We start from the raw sequence: 18,855 nt of genomic DNA, 5'->3' as shown, positions 1-18,855 counted from the left end.
GAGAAAAGCAAGCATCATTTAAAAAAACATCTGCAGATACCATCTAGAACACAGATAAGAGAAGCACATGCTGGGTCACTTAGGTGTTAGTTTTGCATCATGACAGAAGGTCCCACAAAGAAGAAAGGAAAAGTCTCAGGACCAGAGCAACAAGGATGCACAGAGAACTGAACTCTCTGCTCAAAAATGTAATACCACTCTAGGTGAGGGAGTCAGATATTCCAGTGCATTACGTTACATTCACACTGGACAGAGCTCTCAGGCCTGGCCATTTCATGGCCAGTGGTCTGCTCAACCCATAGACAGAGGCCTCTGGCCCAGATTCAGTTACTCACGTGATCATATGACACCAACTTGGAAAGGTACAGGTCGGGAACTGCTAGGGTTGCTCCTCTCCAACCCCGTACTCAAAGATTCATGTTTCCTCTCCAGCACGTTCATCAAATAATAAGTGCTGTTATGCCTGTATGAAACAAATCAGGATTGGATTTGGCTCCCAGTGGGGGAAAAAAAAAAAGAATTCAAAATGATAATGATTTAAACACTTGAGGGTTTATCTCTCAAGTGGAAGACATCTGGAGGTGGTCAGGCCAGGCCTTGGTATGGCAATTCTTCACAAAGTCATTAGAATCAGGAGCATCCTAACTCCCTGTCCCTCAGCCTAACATGCAGTAGTGTACTCCTCACACATTGCTTCATATTATCTTTACAATATCCACATGCAATGGATGATATTTTAACCCGTATTCCTAAAATGCAAAAATGAAAGTGCTCAGGGATTTTAGGAGATAGTTACACTCAGTAAAACAGTTCAGTTGCTCAGTCATATCCAACTCTTTGCAGTCCCATGGACTGCAGCACTCCAGGCTTCCCTGTCTATCACCAATTCCTGGAGTATACTCAAACTCATATCCTTTGCGTCGGTGATGACATCCAACCGTCTCATCCTCTGTCGTCCCCTTCTCCTTCTGCCTTCAGTATTTCCCAGAATCAGGGTCTTTTCAAATGAGTCAGTTCTTTGCATCAGGTAGCCAAATCATTGGAGTTTCAGCTTCAGCATCCGTCCTTCCAATGAATCTTCAGGACTGACTTCCTTTAGGATTGACTATTTGTATCTCCTTGCAGTCCAAGGGACTCTCAAGAGTCTTCTCCAACACCACAGTTCAAAAGCATCATTCTTCGGCACTCAGCTTTCTTTATAGTCCAATTCTCACATCCATACATGACTATTGGAAAAACCACAGCTTTGACTAGACGGACCTTTGTGGGCAAAGTAATGCTTCTGCTTTTTAATATGCTGTTTAGGTTGGTCATAGCTTTTCTTCCAAGGAGCAAGCGTCTTTTAATTTCATGGCAGCAGTCTCCATCTGCAGTGATTCTGGGGCCCCAAAACATAAAGTCTCTCACTGTTTCCACTGTTTCCCCATCTATTTGCCCTGAAGTGATGGGACTGGATGCTATTATTTTAGTTTCCTGAATGATAAGTTTTAAGCCAGCTTTTTCATTCTCCTCCTTCACTTTCATCAAGAGGCTCTTTAGTTCTTCTTTGCTTTCTGCCATAAGGGTGGTGTCATCTGCGTATCTGAGGTTATTTATATTTCTCCTGGTAATCTTGATTTCATCTTGTGCTTCATCCAGCCCAGCGTTTCACATGATGTACTCTGCATAGAAGTTAAATAAGCAGGGTGACAATATACAGCCTTGACGTACTCCTTTCCCAATTTGGAACCAGTCTGTTGTTCCATGTCCGGTTCTAACTGTTACTTCTTGACCTGCACACAGATTTCTCAGGAAGCAAGACAGGTGGTCTAATACTCCCATCTCTTTCAGAATTTTCCACAGTTTGTTGTGATCCACACAAAGGCTTTGGCATAGTCAATAAAGAAAGAATACACAGCAGAACTATATAAAAAAGATCCTCATGACCCAGATAAACATGATGGTGTGATCACTCACCTAGAGCCAGACATCCTGGAGTGTGAAGTTAAGTGGGCCTTAGGAAGCATCACTATGAACAAAGCTAGTGGAGGTGATGGAATTCCAGTTGAGCTATTTCAAATCCTGAAAGGTGATGCTGGCATATTTGCTCAATATGCCAGCAAATCTGTAAAACTCAGCAGTGGCCACAGGACTGGAAAAGGTCAGTTTTCATTCCAATCCCAAAGAAAGGCAATGCCAAAGAATGTTCAAACTGCTGCACAATTGCACTCATCTCACACGCTAGCCAAGTAATGGTCAAAATTCTCCAAGCCAGGCTTCAACAGTACATGAACCAAGAATTTCCAGATGTTCAAGCTGTATTTAGTTATACTAATGGTGCCATTTAATAGTATGCCTCTATGCATATCCTGTGTCCAGTGATTTTGCGGGTCTTCTCAAAGGGTAGAGTCTACTTGGATCTAGGCTAGTCTTGTGACTTGTTTTGGTCCAAATAGCTGTGTAGAAGTGATGGCGTGCCAGTTCTGAACTTATGCTTAAAGAGAGCTTGCCTGCTTCAATTGTCTCTCTCTTAAAACCTTTCTCATGTGCAATAGCCTGGACAAGCTGACTGGAACATGGGAGGCACATGGAGCAAATTTGACTCATGCAAGCCAGCTAGCCAACACCCAGCAGATCCACCAGCTAAGCAGAGATTACCTAAGTGAGCCCAGCCCTGATCAGCCAATCTCTGAATTCCTGAGCAAAAATAAATGTTCACTATGCTTAATATTGCATGCCACTGAAGACCCATAGCTGTCTGTTTAGCAACATTATTGTGGCATTACATAACTGTGAGATAGGTCAATCAGTAACTTTCCAAAGTCACTCAAATAGTAACTCGTAGAGCCAAGATATGAACTTAGGATGTCTACTTTCAGGAGTCTGACATGCCCAGGGAAGGCTTTGGAAAGAACAAATTATTTGGGAAATATCTGAAGTTTCTCAGAATCTCTGGTCTCTAAGTCAGAGGTCCTGTGTTCAGTCCTAGGGTTTTATTAACTACTTCAGGCCTTTGGAACTTGGTTTCCTTATCTTTAAAATGAGCATAATAAATACTTCTGTTAGCAGGAATCCTGGTAGGATCCGATGGGATACCTATGAAAAGCATTTCACAAATGACCGTGCAGATACAGGTGCAGATATCACATCTCCACCCTGCCAACAGCTCAACAGACAGAGGCTACTCTGCCTGAAAGGGCTTTGCTAGGAGGTCCTCTGCACGTCTCCACTCAAGGAACAATTATGGATCGAGGGCACCTGTAGAGGCCAGGATAGTGAACTGTTTGTCTTTATAGCATCCACCTCCCATAACAGGAAAGCTTTAGCTGAGTTCTAAATGAGAGAAAAAGGTGGGAAAAAAACCCTAAAGTTGCTATCAAATTCACAGAGGCCCTTAATGGTGATTTAATGCTGGGAGATCTAGCTTGCCACAAGATTGTGACAGGACTGTATTTTTTTCTCCTGGGTTTAGGTGAGTGGTAGTGTGGCTGCATTTAAAGGCGGTGGGAGGACGATTAATCATGTGCTGGACTACAAGCAGAATTAAAGGGACAGGGAGACTAGAGATGGCTGGAGAGTGACCTTTGGGGCAGAGTGTTACTAAGGAAGCACAAAAAGGAGGGTCAGGCTACACCCTACCTGTTCTTTCTCCTCTCATTTTTATAACTAAATTCCTCCTCCCTGTAGTTCCCAAGCCCACTCTAGGAAAGCCTTCATAGAGATCATTTAGCTTCCCTGGTGGTTCCAGACATGGTCTCAGCGTACAAAAGATAAGGATTCAAAAGCATCACATAATGCCTCAAAGTCCATGGATCTTTTACACATTTAAACACTTTTTAAAATGCACTTACATTTAATGTTTAACCCCAGACACTACCCAGCTGTATATACGCACCAGTATGCATTCATACATTCGCTCATCAAATACTATTTGCTCCTCTCTGTTATGTACCAACCATCAAGCACTGCCCTAGGCTCAAAGGAAGCAGAGATGAATGAAATATGGTCCCTGCCCTCAAGGACAGCTTATAAATCATTCCTTATCATGACTTCTAGATGGGAAAACAAAATTTTTTCCACAGTAAGCTATCCTTGAATGTTCTTAACAGGTCTTCCACCAATGAATATTTTGCTTATTTCTAATTTTTGCTATTCAAGAGTGACTGTAAAATGTGTGGGCAGGACTACTGAATAACTTCATACAAGAAGACTGTCAAGCGCAGGTATGCTATAAACTTTTATTTCTATTGCCAAAAAGGTTGCACCAATTTACATTCCAAATAATAATATATGTGTACTTGTTTCCCCAGTACTATTAAGCTTCATATATTAGTAAATCTGTTAAGTAAAAAGTGAAATTTCATTTTTGAAAATTTCTGTTTCTTTAATTGTGAATAAGGTTGAGCATTTTGTTGAATGGTAAAGACATTTTTTTTTTTTTCCTTTGAACTTATTGTTAACATTCTCAGCTCATTTTTCTTTGGGTTGTTGGTTTTGTTTCTCTATTTACAGACATAGAAAAATTAAGGAAACTAGTTATAGTATAGCGGTTTTTTCACGTGCAATTTTACACTTTCAATGTAGTCAAATTTGCCGGTCAAATGGTGTGGTTTTTGGTATTCATTTCTGCTTTAGAAATATCTTTTGTATGTCAACATTATAAAAGCATGCTGCTGTCGTTTCTTTTAGTGATTTGTATAGTGTTTTTTTTTTACAATTAATTCATTAATGCATATAGAACTATGTTAGCTTTTTATTGTTGCATCACAAATTACCACAGCCTTATCAGCTTAAGACAGTATACACCATGTTGCAGTTTCTATGGATCAGGAGTTTGGCATTGATTAACTGGATCCTTGGCTTAGAGTTTCACAGCCTATGCTCAAGGTCTTGGCCAGAACTATGTTCTCATCAGAAGCTCAACTGGGGAAGGATCTGCTGCCAAACTCTTTCAGATTGCTGTTCATTTCCTGATACTATGTGATTCATGGCATCTTGCTTCATCAAAGTCAGAGAGAGAGACAGTCTAGCATGATGGCATTACATGATTATGTGATCACAGATGTGATCACATAAACCTATCACCTTTGTCACATCCAATATTCAGAAGAAAGTCACTGATCCTTCCCATACTCAAAGGGATTACACAAAGGTGTGAATACCAGGAGCTGGAGAACCTGAAAACACTCTAAAGTCTGTCTGCTACACATCTGTTTTGGTAAAAGGAGGTAGGGATATAACTGTCTTTAGAGGGTCAGCCAGAAGTCTCAATGTCACTTACAAAATTATCTAACTTTCCTCTAACTTACTAGAGATTCTATTTTTAAAAATTTTCCTCAGACACTCTAGTTTAAACAACTCAAACTAGTTCATTTCTCCTTCTTTCTTCATTGCATATACAGCATCCATGGTATTGGAAACGTAGTTTATCAATTCCACAATCCACTTATTGGGCATAAAAAGAATACTTTTCAAGCTTTTTCCCCAGAGCCAATCACCATTGTCAGTTTTTGTTTTATTCTTTCAGACATATGTATGTCTGTGTTTTTATTCTTATGTACCTATATCTACCCAGCTAAATATAAAGGTTGAAGAAAATAAAAAGAAGAAAGTCTAATCATTATCTCACTCTTTTCCACAGAAGAGGTGCATATTCACAGCAGAGACGAGACAACTTCAAGTCAATGCAAGTGTGTTCTAGAAAACACTACATTAGTCAGTTAAGCTGACAGCTGACACTAGTCTTGCTCCAAAATGAGCCAAACTCAGGACCAAGACAAGGAAGGGGGCAGCAACAGGTAAAGCAGGAACATTTCTGAAGATAGAGTGCATCCCAAAGAAGATAATATAGTTAAGAAAGGATTGCAAGTCCCCAAGTCCATGCACATGAACAGCCACAGTATCCGTCTGGGCCTTTCTGAGTATTGGTAATTTCTGACTACATTCTGTTTCATAATAGAGTCTGCAAATATCCACTGAAGCTGATATTATTTTCTCTCAGCTGCAAGTGGTATGAAGAATGAAGCACATACTAGCCATGACCCTTACATCAGTTCAGTTCAGTTGCTCAGTCACGTCTGACTCATCGCAACCCCATGAACCACAACGTGACAGGCCTCCCCGTTCAACCAAATCCCAGAGTTTACACAAACTCACGTCCATTGAGTCGGTGATGCCATCCAACCATCTCATCCTCTGTCATCCCCTCCTCCTCCTACACTCAATCTTTCCTGGCATCAGGGTCTTTTCAAATGAGTCAGCCTTCTCATCAGGTGGCCAAAGTATTGGAGTTTCAGCTTCAACATCACTCCTTCCAATGAACACCTAGGACTGATCTTCTTTAGGATGGACTGGTTGGACCTTCTTGCAGTCAAAGGAACTCTAAAGAGTTTTCTCCAATCCACAATTCAAAAGCATCAATTCTTAGGTTCTCAGCTTTCTTTATAGTCCAACTCTCACACCCACACATGACTACTGGAAAAACCATAGCCTTGACTAGACAGACCTTTGTTGGCAAAGTAAGTTCTCAGCTTTTTAATATGCTATCTAGGTTGGTCATAACTTTCCTTTCAAGGAGTAAGCGTCTTTTAATTTCATGGCTGCAATCACCATCTGCAGTGATTTTTAGAGCCCCCCAAAAATAAAGTCAGCCACTGTTTTCCCATCTATTTGCCATGAAGTGACAGGACCAGATGCCATGATCTTCATTTTCTGAATGTTGAGCTTTAAGCCAACTTTTTCACTCTCCTCTGAATGGCAAACCACTTCAGTATTCTTGCCTTAAGAACCCCATGAACAATGTGAAAAGGCAAAAAGACAGGACACTGAAAGATGAACTCCCCAGGTTGGTAGGGGCCCAATATGCTACTGGAGATCAGTGGAGAAATAACTCCAGAAAGAATGAAGGGATGGAGCCAAAGCAAAAACAACCAGTTGTGGATGTGACTAGTGACAGAAGCAAGGTCCAATGCTGTAAAGAGTAATATTGCATAGGAACCTGGTATGTTAGGTCCATGAATCAAGGCAAATTGGAAGTGGTCAGACAAGAGGTGGCAGGAGTGAACGTCGACATTCTAGGAATCAGAGAAATAAAATGGACTGCAATGGGTGAATTTAATTCAAATGACCATTGTATCTACTACTGTGGGCAGGAATCCCTTAGAAGGAATGGATTAGCCATCATAGTCAACAAAAGAGTCCGAAATGCACTACTTGGATGCAATCTCCGAAACGACAGAATGATCTCTATTTGTTTCCAAGGCAAACCATTCAATATCACAGTAATCCAAGTCTATGCCCTGACCAGTAATGCTGAAGAAGCTGAAGTTGAACGGTTCTATGAAGACCTATAAGACCTTTTAGAACTAACACCCAAAAAAGATGTCCATTTCATTATAGGGGACTGGATACAAAAGTAGGAAGTCAAGAAACACCTGGAGTAATAGGCAAATTTGGCCTTGGAGTACAAAATGAAGCAGGGAAAAGGCTAATAATTTTGCCAAGAGAATGCACTTGTCAGAGCAAACACCCTCCTCCAACACACAAGAGAAGACTCTACAGATGGATATCACCAAATGGCCAACACCAAAATCAGATTGATTATACTCTTTGTAGCCAAAGATGGAGAAACTCTATACAGTCAGCAAAAACAAGACTGTGAGCTGACTGTGGCTCAGATCATGAACTTCTTATTGCCAAATTGACTTAAATTGAAGAAAGTGGGGAAAACCACTAGACCATTTAGCTATGACCTAAATCAAACCCCTTATGACTATACAGTGGAAGTGAGAAATAGATTTAAGGGACTAGATCTGATAGACAGAGTACCTGATGAACTATGGACGGAGGTTCATAACGTTGTACATGAGGAAGGGATCAAGACTATCTCCAAGGAAAAGAAATGCAAAAAAGCAAAATGGCTGACTGAGGAGGCCTTACAAATAGCTGTGAAAAGAAGAGAAGCAAAAAGCAAAGGAGAAAAGGAAAGATATAAGCATCTGAATGCAGACTTCCAAAGAATAGCCAGGAGAGATGAGAAAGCCTTCCTCAGTGATCAATACAAATAAATAGAGGAAAACAATAGAATGGGAAAGACTAGAGATCTCTTCAAGAAAATTAGAGATACCAAGGGAACATTTCATGCAAAGATGGGCTCGATAAAGGACAGAAATGGTATGGACCTAACAGAAGCAGAAGATATTAAGAAGAGGTGGCAAGAATACATGGAAGAACTGTACAAAAAAGATCTTCTAGACCAAGATAATCACGATGGTGTGATCACTCATCTAGAGCCAGACATCGTGGAATGTGAAGTCAAGTGGGCCTTAGGAAACATCACTACAAACAAAGCTAGTGGAGGTGATGGAATTCCAGTTGAACTATTTCAAATCCTGAAAGATGATGCTGTGAAAGTGCTGTACTCAAATGTCAGCAAATTTGGAAAACTCAGCAGTGGCCACAGGACCGGAAAAGGTCAATTTTTATTCCAATTCCAAAGAAAGGCAATGCCAAAGAATGCTCAAACTACTGCACAATCACACTCATCTCACATGCTAGTAAAGTAATGCTCAAAACTCTCCAAGCCAGGCTTCAGCAATACATGAACTGTGAACTTCCAGATGTTAAAGCTGGTTTTAGAAAAGGCAGAGGAACCAGAGATCAAATTGCCAACATCTGCTGGATTGTTAAAACAGCAAGAGAGTTCCAGAAAAACTGCTGCTGCTGCTGCTGCTGCTGCTAAGTCGCGTCAGTCATGTCCAACTCTGTGGGACCCCATAGACAGCAGCCCACCAGGCTCCACCATCCCTGGGATTCTCCATGCAAGAACAGTGCAGAGAAAAACGTCTACTTCTGCTTTATTGAAGAAGAAAGCAAAAGCCTATGCCAAAGCCTTTGACTGTGTGGATCATAACACACTGTGGAAAATTCTGAAAGAGATGGGAATACCAGACCACCTGACCTGCCTCTTGAGAAATCTGTAGGCAGGTCAGGAAGCCACATTTAGAAGTGGACATGGAACAACAGACTGGTTCCAAATAGGAAAAGGAGTACGTCAAGGCTGTATATTGTCACCCTGCTTATTTACCTTATATGCAGAGTATATCATAAGAAACGCTGGGCTGGGGGACGCACAAGCTGGAATCAAGATTGCTGGGAGAAATATCAATAACCTCAGATATGCAGATGACACCACCCTTATGGCAGAAAGTGAAGAGGAACTAAAAAGCCTCTTGATGAAAGTGAAAGAGGAGAGTGAAAAAGTTGGCTTAAACCTCAACATTTAGAAAACGAATATCACGGCATCTGGTCCCATCACTTCATGGCAAATAGATGGGGAAACAGTGGAAAACAGGGCTGACCCTTACATACACATTCTTACTCAGATTCTTTGCCATTACAGGTTATTACAAGATAATAAGTATAGTTCCCTGTGCCATACAGTAGATCTTTGTTGTTTACCTATTTTTATACAGTGGTGTGTATCTTAATTGCAAATCTCTAATTTATATCCACTGCATTCTCCCCCCTGCTACCCGCTTTGTTAATCATAGTTTGTCTTCTACATCTATAAACTTCCTTTTGCTTTGTAAATAAGTTCATTTGTTAGCCATGACTTTTCTTGAAAAACATGAACATCATCTCTATCATTACAACAATCCATTCTTACTCTGCTACTACCTTTTTGGAAGACATTATGTCTTATTTTTTCAATTACATTTATATTGAATGAGGAATATATATATGTGGTAAAGAAAAATTCCAGTGTTACCAGATACACAAAAAAGGAAAAGCAAGTCTCCCTATGGAGAAGGCAATGGCATCCCATTCCTGTACTCTTGCCTGGCAAATCCCATGGACAGAGGAGCCTGGTGGGCTACAGTCCATGAGGTCGCTGTGTTGGACACGACTGAGCGACTTCACTTTCACTTTTCACTTTCATGCATCGGAGAAGGAAACGGCAACCCACTCCAGTGTTCTTGCCTGGAGAATCCCAGGGATGGGGCAGCCTGGTGGGCTGCCATCTATGGGGTCACACAGAGTTGGACATGACTGAAGTGACAGCAGCAGCAGCAAGTCTACCTATATCCCTATCTTGTCCCTCAGGCTCTCTTTCCTTCCCAGAGATAGACATATGTCAATATAGGTAGGTGTTACATAGAGAGGTGATAAATAGATCACACTTTGCAACAGTGGCATGCTATACACAATTTTCTGCACTTTGCTTTTTTCACTTAATGATATATCACAGCATGGGTTCTATATTAGTGCTATACAACTGCCTCATTTTTAATAGCTACCTAGTATTGTTTGGATGTAATATAATTCATGGAACCATCCCCTATCAATGGATATTCAGTTTATCTCCCATCTTCCGCTTTTTAGAATAATGCTCTAATTAGTGACTTCATATTTCACAATATTTTAATTTATAATATTTTAAAGATAAATACAAATTATTTCTAACATAATTCACCTTATTTCTATCACTGAACTTCATTTATCAAGAAGCAGTGCTATATTCAAACTGAGGTCCAAAGCAGAGGTCCAAACTGATAACCACCAGTTAAAACTAACACAGAGACAAGTATTTAATTCATGCCATTATGTTTCAAAATGGAACAAATTGTCAGCACTATAATTGTAAGGATTTTAATGTGGTTGCTTTAAATTACATCAAAATCAAGATGTGGGCTGTCTCTTGAGTAAGTAAGTACTTAGCAATGCTGGATTCACATTCTTGCCCAACAGTACTCAGCTGGCGCTGAGTAAAACTGTTCAATTCAGAAGTGGCACAGACTTTCTCAGTCTACTGCATGACCAAGACAGGAATCAAGACTGTCATTTATCATCACACATTCCCTAATATCACCTCATCTTATAGTAGAGTTGAGAAAAAAAAATAGTGAAATGATTTTGTATTCAAAGATCTCAGAAGAGTAGGAAAACAAAAAAATACACCCAAACCTACCACCACACCCTATTGCCTTACACTCAGACTCCTCCTGCTTCCTCATTCATTTACATAAGTAGCCTAGCCCCTGAAAGCATTTGACTCTTCAATCCCATGTTTGAAAGAACAGGATCCTCCCCCGGGTCAAAGATATTTTCAGAAACAGTTCAATAGAGGTCTGTTATGCCTTTCTTCTGTTTATTTAAGCCCTCTTTCCATTTGTCAACTTCTTTGACAGGTTTGTCCTGCAAAGGATTATTTATTCTTTAATACAATTTCTAAAAAAAAAAAAAAAGGAAACAAACAAGAAGAACCCCTAAGTGTGTCCAATGGACTTAAAGCTAAAGTGGCCCATCCGTTGATTCTAAAGAAAAGCAGCTGGCAAAACTAATCAATGTTGGATATTTGCATTTTTTTTTCCTTTTTTATAGTCTCCCCTGGTGCTGTGAGATTGGTTTTCTGTGTTGGAAGGAGAGCATGGAGAGCAGCTGCTGTCTCCCGGCCTGGTGCAGAGTATACAAGAGTGCGTGGCACAGAATTCATCTACCAAATATCCCAACAGGTTAACCAGTTCTGGAGGGAGGAAGTCACAGCTCTTACTTTTGAAGGTTCTTTGTATTGAGTATAAAAGAGTCTGTGTTTCTGGGAATAATATGTCTCTCTTCAAATTGACTCTATCTACTCTAGGCAGCAAGATGATGCTGCTTAAACTTGATAATCTCTTGCTGATGAGATAGTAACAAGAAAAAATTAAAGACAAGTATGAGCTTGGCAAAAATAAACATATGCAAGCTCTGGAAACTAGGCAGTAGTATAATTCTCACTGCAAGTTTCTGAGTGCTTCTTATGTGAGGTATTGTGCCCAGTGCTATACACACATTATCTCTATTAATTTTCTCAATACTGCAAGATACATGCTATTCTTAACCCTCCTTTATAGATGGAAAAACCGAAGGCTAGAGAAGAACAGTGGTTTTTACAAGGGATTTAGACTTATAAATGACAGAGCTGACATTCATCTAGGTTTCTCTGATTCTTCAAAACTTAGTTAAAGAAATTCCTGGAAAGTTTCCTTCACAGACCAAGCATTCTACAAAGAGGTTCATGTTGGATTTTCAATGAGAACCACTGGGTGTATTCCCTTTGGAATCCATACTGCTGCTGCTGATAATCAGTCAGGGAGGAACATTTTCATCCTATTCTTTATGTCATTTTTTTTTCTTCCATATCTTCTGCACAAGAAGCAATCTAGTGTTGGCTCCTTTCTCCTTAAACAATTCACAATTGAAATAGCTATTCATGACCTCAATTCTATTCTGAAAGATTATTTATTTCATTGGCCACTTTTCTTCCTGACATTCCTAAGCTCTCTTTGATGTCCTGAAAAGCTAAGTCACTATTCACTAGCTCTCACTGCTGGTAACATATAATTCACAGCAACTACTTGGTCATAGAGCCAGACCCAAACCAACTCATCTGTTCTATAATCCACGAAGCTTCAGGCCTCATACCTCATCTTCCTCTAAAAACATTATTTTTAAAATACTTTCCAATTTGCATACAGTAAAATACACCCTCTGTGGTGTACTGTTTTATGAGTTTAACAAATGCTTGCAGTCGTAAAAGCACCACTACAATCAAGATACAGAGCCTTTCCATCCCATTCAAATAAATCCCCTCATGCTATTCCTTTGTTGTCACCTGCTCCTAACTTGCCAACCGCTGACCATTCTCTGTCCCTGTTACTTTGGTTTTCTCCCTAATGTCATATAAAATACAATCATACAACATGTATCTCTCAGTCAGGCTTGTTTCATTCAGCATAATCCATTCACATTTTGGGAGGAGATGGGCAAAATGGGTGAAGGGGGCCAACTGTATGGCTATGGATGGTAACTAGACTTGTGGTGGTCACTTAGTAGTATATGAATGCCAAATTATAATGTTGTACACATGAAACTAATGTAATAAAAAATAAATTTACCCATGTTTTTTGAATATCAGTAGTCCATTCTTTTTTATTGATGAGTAACATTCCATTGTATGGATGTTCCATGGATTGTTAATCCATTTACCAGTTGAAGGATATTTGAATTGTCTACAGTTTTTGATAACTACACATAGCTGCTATAAACATTTGTATATACAGTTTTTGTGAACATAGATTTTTATTTCATATAAGTCCTGAGGAAAAGAGTAGCTTGTTCATATTCTAAGTTTACCTTTGATTTTATGTGAAGCTGCCTATTTTCCAAAGTGACTGTAACTTCTGCCAATAGCATGGGAGAGTGCCTATTATTCCATCCTTGTCAGCACTTAATATTATCAGGGTCTTTGCTTTAGCAATTAATATCTCATCATCAGTTCAGTTCAGTTCAGTCACTCAGTCATGTCTGACTCTTTGCAACCCCATGAATCTCAGCACACCAGGCCTCCCAGTCCATCACCAACTCCTGGAGTTCACTCAGACTCATGTGCATCAAGTCAGTGATGCCATCCAGCCATCTCATCCTCTGTCATCCCCTTCTCCTCCTGCCCCCAGTTCCTCCCAGCATCAGGGTCTTTTCCTATGAGTCAACTCTTCACATGAGGTGGCCAAAGTATTGGAGTTTCAGCTTTAGCATCAGTCCTTCCAATGAACATCCAGGACTGATCTCCTTTAGAATGGACTGGTTGGACCTCCTTGCAGTCCAAGGGACTCTCAAGAGTCTTCTCCAACACAGTTCAAAAGCATCAGTTCTACGGTGCTCAGCTTTCTTCACAGTCCAATTCTCACATCCATACATGACCACTGGAAAAACCATAGCCTTGACTAGACAGACCTTTGTTGGCAAAGTAATATCTCTGCTTTTTAATATGCTATCTAGGTTTATGGTTTTATGCAATTCTCTAATTACTAATGTTGAGATCTTCTCACATGCTTATTTATCACAGTATATCTTTGGTGAAGTGTTTCTCAAATCTTTTGTACATTTAAAAAATTGGATTGTACATTTATAATTTAGAGATTAATTTATTTAAGTCGATTATCCTTTAAAATGTAAATACCTGGTTTAAAAAGTAATTAAAAAAAAAACTTCTATTAAAACAGAGTTCAGAGGCCATAAGGGGATGCTCCCATGCCCTACAATGATAGCAGAGCCCAACAAGAACAAAGACTTCCTTTTATTGCCTGTCAAGAGCTCACCAAATTGAAAGACTGTCACAACTCAGCCAAAGAAAAAGTCATCATATTTCAAACTCTCAATTCTTCAATTAACTATTTGTTTTTGATGGCCTTCCCAAGTTCCCTTTCCCCTCATTGAAAGAATTTTCCTCCCTTTGCTGTGTGGCTTGCTGTGGTTGCAGACCCCAAAAATGCAGTTCTTTGTTACTTGTAAATAAACTCACTTTTGCTGAAAAGAGAACTGAAAGTCTATTTGTTTCAGGTCAACATTTTGGTGGCTCATACCGGGATCCAGAGAAGGACTCCTGCTGACTCTAAAGATGGTGAGCAAACAAGTGCAGTAGCCTTACTGAGTCCACTGCTCCTCACTGCTTCCCACTGACCAGAATTTGAGGGTAAGTCTTTCTCCTAGATTCTAGCTTCTCTCTTTGCATTTTAAACCTCTTGGGGTTTTCTTTAGGATCTGTTTTAAGGCTCTGTCCTTTCTGTTTAACGCTTTGTTACATATGTGAGTATTCATTTGACACATTTTAAAAACAATGCCATTCTTTCTAGAACTGGCTAGGCTTCACTCCATTCATTTTGGAAGAGGGGTTGGTCTATTGACACTAGAGTATTAAACTTTTAGCCTGACTCCTTCAGGATTGGGTCATTCTAGTGGAACTGTGCTTTAAACTTTTGGCTTGATTCCTTCAGAATTACTGTACCGAGCAGCCTTTGATCTGGCTCCTTTCCAACCAGACAGTTCTCTTAGAAATGACTGATATTAGATCTGCAGGTTATGTGAATCATGAACTTCCAGATGTTTAAGCTGGATTGAGAAAAGGCAGAGGAACCAGAGATCAAATTGCCAACATCTGCTGGATCATCAAAAAAGCAAGGGAGTTCTGAGAAACATCTATTTCTGCTTTACTGACTATGCCAAAGCCTTTGACTGTGTGGATCACAACAAACTGTGGAAAATTCTGAAAGAGATAGGAATACCAGACTACCTGACCTGCCTCCTGAGAAATCTGTATGCAGGTCAGGAAGCAACAGTTAGAACTGGACATGGAACAACAGACTGGTTTCAAATAGGAAAAGGAGTACATCAAGGCTATGCAGAGTACATCATGAGAAATGCTGGGCTGGAAGAAGCACAAGCTGGAATCAAGATTGCCAGGAGAAATATCAATAACCTCAGATATGCAGATGACACCGCCCTTATGGCAGAAAGCAAAGAAGAATCTCTTGATGAAAGTGAAAGAGGAGAGTGAAAAAGCTGGCTTAAAACTCAACATTCAAAAAATTAAGATCATGGCATCCAGTCCCATCACTTCACGGCCAGTAGATGGGGAAACAATGGAAACAGTGACAAATTTTATTTTCTTGGGCTCCAAAATCACTGGGGACAGTGACTGCAGCCATGAAATTAAACAACGCTTGCTCCTTGCAAGAAAAGCTATGACAAACCTAGACAGTGTATTAAAAAGCAGAGACATTATGTTGCCAACAAAGGTCCATATAGTCAAAGCTATGTATATCCCAGTAGTCATGTATGGATGTGAGTGTTGGACCACACAGAAGGCTGAGCAGCAAAGAATTGATGCTTTCAAATTGTGGTGCTGGAGAAGACTCTTGAGAGTCTCTTGGACTGCAAGGAGGTCAAACCAGTCAATCCTAAAGGAAATCAACCCTGAATATTCACTGAAAGGACTGATGCTGAAGATGAAGCTCCAATAATTTGGCCACCTGATGCAAAGAGCTGACTCATTGGAAAAGACCCTAATGCTGATTGAGGGCAGGAGGAGACGGGGACAACAGAGGATGAGATGCTTGGATGGCATCACCGACTCAACAGACATGAGTCTGAGCAAACTCTAGGAGACAGTGAAGAAGAGTGAAGCCTGGAATGCTGCAGTCCATGGGTTGCAAAAAGTCGGACATGACTGAGTGACTGAACAATGATGCCAAAATCTGAACTGGCAGCCATACTCAAAGATTTTCTGAAAGTAATCAAGGATCCTGACAGGTCTCCAAACTGTTTCTCTGGACTTATATCAGCTAGTTAAGGCCAGGCCCAGCATGGAGGAACACTACTAATTGGGAAAATCTTAAAAGGTCTCTAGGATTACAACCAGGAGACGAACCCACTAACTGAACACATAGCCGAGGGCATCACCAGGCAACTTCATTAGGCAATTCCTATGACTTTCCCAAAACCTATTGATTGGAACAAAATTCAGGCTTACACACAAAAATCTGATAAACTTGTTCATACCTATTACACCTTACTTCATATTATGAAAAAAAAAAATAAAGAAATTCTGGTCTTCTTTCATATGTTCATCCCACCCAAGTAGTTTTTAACTCTGTGTTTATAATGAGCTGAACTGGAACCTCTCCCTTCAAGTAAAAAGGACCAGAGTGGAATTGGAAACTATCTTTACCCCAGATATAGTTAATCTGGCAAACCAGCTCTCTTGCACTAGAGTCACTTAAAAGATTACTAAAATTCTTAATCTTTAACTCCAGCCGGTAAAGGCTTATAAATGAAACCAAAAGCTTCTTAGTTTCTGTTGTTAATGAAAAGAGCCATGACATCTGAAAAGAGTGTTACAAATTTAAGCATTTCAGACACCTACAGCCGTTCTAACCAGCCTTTCCCATGTCCTCCCAATTCTTAAGTGACAGGGCTCCAAGAAACTAAAGAAGCTCTTCCCAGTGCTTTCTCTTCACCAGCTTGAGAAACATTTCTCCAGTTTGAGGATGAATCTCTTCCAGGTCTGACACTGGAGCCACACTCTTGCTGCTCAATCCCACTACTATAAGGCAGCCCCTGCCTTGGAGTACCACATTCAGCTAGCGGGGCTCTCCAGTGAACCTTAAAAGATTCCTGTCTCTTACCTATTCACTTTTGTTTAGACCCTCTGGAAGATCTATACCCTTTTCTTTTTAGTTCCTTAGCCCTCATCCATTTATTAGGCTGAGACTTCTTAGAGAAGTACCATGCTGGAACATTTTTCTCCCCAAAGGGAGAATTATTCTAGAATTTGAGAATAGTCATCACAGCAGCAAAGCAGGTAAATTAGATGAGCTTTTGCAATCTTATTTGCTTCATTTCTGATGATACTAGAGATGATTCTGGAAGCATTGATCATTTATCCCTATTCAATCAGCTACAACCCTCCTTATGTACAAAATCTTCAACTGATATAGGCAAAATTCATAGCATACCTCCTATCAAGATTCAGATAGATCCCTCAAAACATCTCCCCAGAATTAATCAATGCTCTATGAATAAAGAAGACCTTCAGGACACTAAACTCACAACAAAATGTTACAAGGCAGAAGGCCTCACTATCCCTTGTACCAGCCCCTACAACACTTTCATTTTACCTGTGCAAAAACCTACAGGCCAAGAGTGGATATTTGCCTGACACTGACACAATAAACAACATTGTTATCCCCTGACACTCTGTTGTTGTTTCCAACTCTCATACTTTACAAATATTCATTCCCACTAGAAGCAAATTCTTTACTGCAATTGATTTATACAGTACATTCTTTAGTATTCCAGATGATGAAGCAAGACAATAACTTTTCGCCTTTACTTGGGGAAAAAAAAAAAAAAATTCAGCTGGACAATAATACCTTGGGATTTTACTGAGAGTCCTTCTTATTTCTCAGAAATCCTGAAGGCTGATCTGGATGATATAAGGTTCCCTAGAGGTTCTACTTTGTTGCAGTATATGGATGATTTGCTTCTTTGCTTTCTTTCTCAAGCCCTCAGGAAGACAGCTGCTGCTGCTGCTGCTAAGTCACTGCAGTCATGTCCGACTCTGTGTGACCCCATAGATGGCAGCCCACCAGGAACCCCATCCCTGGGATTCTCCAGGCAAGAACACTGGAGTGGGTTGCCATTTCCTTCTCCAATGCATGAAAGTGAAAAATGAAAGTGAAGTCGCTTAGTCGTGTCCGACTCAGTGACCCCATGGATTGCAGCCATCCAGGCTCCTCCATCTATGGGATTTTCCAGGCAAGAGTACTGGAATGGGGTGCCATTGCCTTCTCCACTTGCTAAAGCTTTTAGCCTTAAAGGGACATAAGGTCACCAAGAAAAACTGTGGTATGCCCAAATCCACGTTCAATATTTAGGACATCTGATATAAGAACAAGGACCATACCCAGATTCAGATAGGCTTCATGGCATCCTATGTTTCTCCAAACCCAAAATTAAGTGCCACTGTGGGGCTTTCTTTGGTTCATTGGTTATTTCCAAAATCGAACTCCAAAAATCTTATAGCCAGAATTCCATGTTTTCATAAAGAATAACAATATTGACCCAATTTTATTGTAAGGATCATAGCCATCACCACATAGCCTTGAAGGCCTTAAGAAAGATTTTGATGAACCTGACCTTGGGCATCCCAATTACCAGATTTTTTTTTTTTCTCCTCCCATTTTGTATATGAAAAGGAAGAAAATGCTCTTGGGATACTCACCCAAAAACATGGGTACCACCACTAACCAGTATTATAGCCAGTCACTGCATCCTGTGGCATAGGGATACCTCCCCTTGCTTTAGAGCCATTGGTGCCACTGCCCTTTTGGTTAAGACCATCACAGGAAATTTGCTGCGGGATCCCCTTCAACCATTTGTGTACTTCACGCTGTAGAAGCCCTCCGAAATTTTCATCATGCTCAACATTTCTCAGTCAGCCGCCTCACCTCCTAAGAAGTCCTTTCATTAACTGCTCCTCACATGACTCAAACCTTG

At 40.3% G+C, this 18,855-nt stretch overlaps 1 long non-coding RNA gene across 1 annotated transcript in view; it reads right to left on the bottom strand.

The window, feature by feature from the left end:
- Positions 1-340: 340 nt before the first annotated feature.
- The window catches only part of LOC121819667 (uncharacterized), a 139,088-nt gene continuing 120,573 nt past the window's right edge, over positions 341-18,855 (bottom strand). Inside the window, exon 4 of the long non-coding RNA XR_006060010.2 lies at positions 341-463. This is a non-coding gene — a long non-coding RNA (uncharacterized LOC121819667). The remainder of the gene's footprint in view (positions 464-18,855) is intronic.

This window comes from Ovis aries, chromosome 5 (genome assembly GCF_016772045.2).
Source record: "Ovis aries strain OAR_USU_Benz2616 breed Rambouillet chromosome 5, ARS-UI_Ramb_v3.0, whole genome shotgun sequence".
NCBI classification, from domain to species: Eukaryota; Metazoa; Chordata; class Mammalia; order Artiodactyla; family Bovidae; genus Ovis; species Ovis aries.
Note: the sequence above shows the minus strand (reverse complement) of the source record. Positions and strands in the feature narration are given on the sequence as shown.